General features: G+C 44.0%; 1 protein-coding gene across 2 annotated transcripts in view; it reads right to left on the reverse strand.

The window, feature by feature from the left end:
• Positions 1-5,000, reverse strand: part of LOC131366411 (protein kinase C and casein kinase substrate in neurons protein 1-like) — a 62,888-nt gene that overhangs the window by 19,567 nt on the left and 38,321 nt on the right. The gene's annotated exons all lie outside the window — the stretch shown is intronic.

A 5,000-nucleotide genomic window follows, 5' to 3' on the forward strand; every position in this document is an offset into this window, starting at 1 on the left:
TTCTTTATGTACAGGACACACACAGCAGAGTTCGTAGCAGCAGAAATAAAAGTAAATGTAACAAGATGGTAAATTCCTCTTGTACAATATTAAATAAGAGTTCCATAAGATGGCTTTGATGGCTAATGGTTCCAACTTTCTGAACGGGTTTCTACCTTTAAAGGTTCCTCCAGGTGGCCAAAGGCTTTGGGGTGCTGCATGGAACCCTGTGTTCAGGAGAACTGTAAGCCTCAGAGCCACAACCTCTCTCCAGACTCTCTATCTGCTATCTGGTGTTCTTGAGTGAATTCTCTGAATGGGGGAGGGGTACTCTGTGTGGGAAAAAAAGGTTCTCAAAGCTCTCTGGACAGTTCTACATTTCTCTCCAACACATCAGAGTCAGATCCTGGGTATTAGAGTACTGGATCCCTAAGTGGAACAGGAAGTAGGAAATGACTTCTAACAGCTCCACTGTGTTTATCCTGTAAAGTGTCCAAACTCTAACAGATTTCATGTAAACGGTGTGTTCTGTATGTCATGTCGATTCATTCTGCTCCTGCAGGGGGCGAGAGAGGGACACACAGCAGGAGAGAGAGAGAGGTCGAGAGAGAGAGAGAGCGCGAGGGAGAAAGAGAGAGAGAGAGAGAGAGAGAGAGAGAGAGTGAGACAGAGAGAGAGGAGTGTGTTATAGCAGCTCAGCTCGTGCCTGTGCATGTGGAGTTATGCAATGATGCTCACAGACGTGTCACCGTGTGTGTGTGTGTGTGTTCAAGCTGTGCTTGCATTAATCCTCTTCTTCATGATTGCACCACTCGACTCCCACAGACACTCTGACAACCTCAGCCAAGAAACGCAGTGTGTATACAGAGATGTAGAGGATCCAAACGGGGGCGCTGTGGAGCACGGATACGAAGTTCCTCACCTGCTCTTACATTTAATTCAGTAATTTCTGCACATATTTTCTGTAGTAAATATAAATACATAGCACTCTGTAGAATGTCAAGACAGGTTCATCTGCACACTCATGCTCACAAATCAACCTCAAAGCTTCTGTGACCGCTGCACAACATAGTGACCGCACGTGATTCCAGCTGAGATTAACCTGACTGAGGAACTCAGAGATGAAACCAGGACTTCAGCTGAAAATTCGCCTCTCAGATACGAGCCATGGAAACCTCAGGATGTGGACAGGAGAAAGAGGACCCTAATGGCCATGTTGGATGACCTGGAAGGTTAAAGTCAGAATTTGGGAGTCATTAGAATTCCCAAAGGGCTCGAAGGGGGCACAGGTCACTAAATTTATGGAAGTTTTCTTTCATGAGATGTTGGATATTGCAATGCTGGAGAATTGACCCTTGCTGGATGGGGGGGGGGGTCTCTGTTCTGTGGGATGCTTATTCTGTATATTCTGTTTTATGGTCATTTACCAATGTGAGGGTCCTGTTATATTTATTTCACTTATTCATGCGCTCTGTCACGGGTTTGACTAAAATAATTGTTCTTTTTCTGATAAATGTAGAGGAGCAGAACATTGTCTGTGTATTCAATAATAATAATAATAATAATAATTCTAATAACGAATTACTTCTTAGTATTGGCTTTGTATCTATCCTTTAAGAGGTTATCAAACCCCTGATTAAAAAAGCGTTCTGATAAGGGTTGTGTCTCCTTGCAGGTGTTACTTGATTTTAGTGCAGCTTTTGACACCATTGACCACTCCACTGACCACACTGTTCTACTTGATAGGCTAGAACATGTTGGTGTTAAAGGAACAGCCCTCTCCTGGCTCAGGTCTTATTTGTCTGACCGTTATCAGTTCGTAGATCTAGATGGTCACTTCTCTATGTGTACCAAGGTTATGTTCGGTGTTCCACAAGGTTCTGTCTTAGGCCCACTGCTTTTCTCCCTATATATGTTACCCCTTGGTGCAATTATTCCACTGTCATGATGATGACACACAGCTATGTGTGTTTCAGCTAAGTCAGATGAGAGACACCAGTTTATTAACATAGAAGAATGTGTAAAGGACATTAGGCATTGGATGGTCACTAAAATCCACCTGCTTAACTCTGACAAGGCGCTTGTACTAGAACCACATGCAGCTAGAAGGAAGTTTTCTGAACCATAACCGATGGAATGATTTCACCAAATAAAAAAGAAATGTTTTTTAGTCATAATGTAAATAATGTTCAGTTTGCTGGATTTATTTATGAGAGAAACCTGGGCTTGTTGTGTTCCTGTGAGAAATGCTGAGGTATTAAATCTGAGGTGCCTGCTGAATGCTAATGAAACACTTCTTGAGCTAAGTCAAGATCGATGGTGAAGATGCCTGTGAGTCAGATTTTTACAAAACTGCAGAGCTAATAGATTAAAATACACACAGCGCAGCTGAGAGAAATAAAACCCCTCTTTTCATTTCGGATCATGGCTCAGAGCGCATCAGCATACTGCACACGAGCAGCGCTTTTATTTCCTCACTTCTATTTCTGGAACTCAGTGTGGTGCAGGTTTGTTTATTAGCTGCTGTGGTGCTGGGGGTCACTGTGTGGGCGTTCACCAGGAGAGGGAGATCAGCAAGGCCGAGCCTCTGATGAGTCACAGCCAAGATGAATCCCTCAATCATCACCACACCACTCACAGTAAACAGAACCAGACATGCTGGAGCTGTAGATCAGACTTCTGCTCTCTGATTGGTGGATCAGATGGTGATTAATTCTTATTGGTGGATCAGGTGGTGATTAATTCTGATTGGTGGATCAGGTGGTGATTAATTCTCTCTAACAGCAGCTCTGACTGGAGCGCAGCTTTATATTAATGCACTCACTCTGATACCTTATCGTTTCCATAGCAACAGATCATTCACAGGAACATGAACAGTACACACTCCACATAAACATCAGGAGAAATGGGTGTGTGTGTGTGAGTGTGTGTGTGTGCATGTGTGAGTGTGTGTGTGTGTGTGAGTGTGTGTGTGTGTGTGTGTGTGTGTGATGTGGTGAAGGAGTCTCCAATGTCAGTGCTGTGTATCAGTCAGAGGTGAAGCTGGAGTTCTCCACACGATGAGTGTTTATAGCTGAAGAGAGAGAGAATAAAGAGAGACTGCTGAGGGGATGAGTGTTTATAGCTGAAGAGAGAGAGAATAAAGAGAGACTGCTGAGGGGACGAGTGTTTATAGCTGAAGAGAGTGAGAATAAAGAGAGACTGCTGAGGGGACGAGTGTTTATAGCTGAAGAGAGAGAGAATAAAGAGAGACTGCTGAGGGGACGAGTGTTTATAGCTGAAGAGAGAGAGAATAAAGAGAGACTGCTGAGGGGACGAGTGTTTATAGCTGAAGAGAGAGAGAATAAAGAGAGACTGCTGAGGGGACGAGTGTTTATAGCTGAAGAGAGTGAGAATAAAGAGAGACTGCTGAGGGGACGAGTGTTTATAGCTGAAGAGAGAGAGAATAAAGAGAGACTGCTGAGGGGACGAGTGTTTATAGCTGAAGAGAGAGAGAATAAAGAGAGACTGCTGAGGGGACGAGTGTTTATAGCTGAAGAGAGAGAGAATAAAGAGAGACTGCTGAGGGGACGAGTGTTTATAGCTGAAGAGAGAGAGAATAAAGAGAGACTGCTGAGGGGACGAGTGTTTATAGCTGAAGAGAGAGAGAATAAAGAGAGACTGCTGAGGGGACGAGTGTTTATAGCTGAAGAGAGAGGGAGAATAAAGAGAGACTGCTGAGGGGACGAGTGTTTATAGCTGAAGAGAGAGAGAATAAAGAGAGACTGCTGAGGGGACGAGTGTTTATAGCTGAAGAGAGAGAGAATAAAGAGAGACTGCTGAGGGGACGAGTGTTTATAGCTGAAGAGAGAGAGAATAAAGAGAGACTGCTGAGGGGACGAGTGTTTATAGCTGAAGAGAGAGAGAATAAAGAGAGACTGCTGAGGGGATGAGTGTTTATAGCTGAAGAGAGAGAATAAAGAGAGACTGCTGAGGGGACGAGTGTTTATAGCTGAAGAGAGAGAGAATAAAGAGAGACTGCTGAGGGGACGAGTGTTTATAGCTGAAGAGAGAGAGAATAAAGAGAGACTGCTGAGGGGACGAGTGTTTATAGCTGAAGAGAGAGAGAATAAAGAGAGACTGCTGAGGGGATGAGTGTTTATAGCTGAAGAGAGAGAGAATAAAGAGAGACTGCTGAGGGGATGAGTGTTTATAGCTGAAGAGAGAGAGAATAAAGAGAGACTGCTGAGGGAACGAGTGTTTATAGCTGAAGAGAGAGAGAGAATAAAGAGAGACTGCTGAGGGGACGAGTGTTTATAGCTGAAGAGAGAGAATAAAGAGAGACTGCTGAGGGGACGAGTGTTTATAGCTGAAGAGAGAGAGAATAAAGAGAGACTGCTGAGGGGACGAGTGTTTATAGCTGAAGAGAGAGAGAATAAAGAGAGACTGCTGAGGGGATGAGTGTTTATAGCTGAAGAAAGTGAGAATAAAGAGAGACTGCTGAGGGGATGAGTGTTTATAGCTGAAGAGAGAGAGAATAAAGAGAGACTGCTGAGGGGACGAGAGTTTATAGCTGATAGAGAGAGAATAAAGAGAGTCTGTTGAGGGGATGAGTGTTTATAGCTGAAGAGAGAGAGAATAAAGAGAGACTGCTGAGGGGACGAGTGTTTATAGCTGATAGAGAGAGAGAATAAAGAGAGACTGCTGAGGGGACGAGTGTTTATAGCTGAAGAGAGAGAGAATAAAGAGAGACTGCTGAGGGGACGAGTGTTTATAGCTGAAGAGAGAGAGAATAAAGAGAGACTGCTGAGGGGATGAGTGTTTATAGCTGAAGAGAGAGAATAAAGAGAGACTGCTGAGGGGACGAGTGTTTATAGCTGAAGAGAGAGAGAATAAAGAGAGACTGCTGAGGGGACGAGTGTTTATAGCTGAAGAGAGAGAGGATAAAGAGAGACTGCTGAGGGGACGAGTGTTTATAGCTGAAGAGAGAGAGAATAAAGAGAGACTGCTGAGGGGATGAGTGTTTATAGCTGAAGAGAGAG

The sequence above is a fragment of the Hemibagrus wyckioides genome, linkage group LG15, assembly GCF_019097595.1.
Source record: "Hemibagrus wyckioides isolate EC202008001 linkage group LG15, SWU_Hwy_1.0, whole genome shotgun sequence".
Lineage (NCBI taxonomy): Eukaryota > Metazoa > Chordata > Actinopteri > Siluriformes > Bagridae > Hemibagrus > Hemibagrus wyckioides.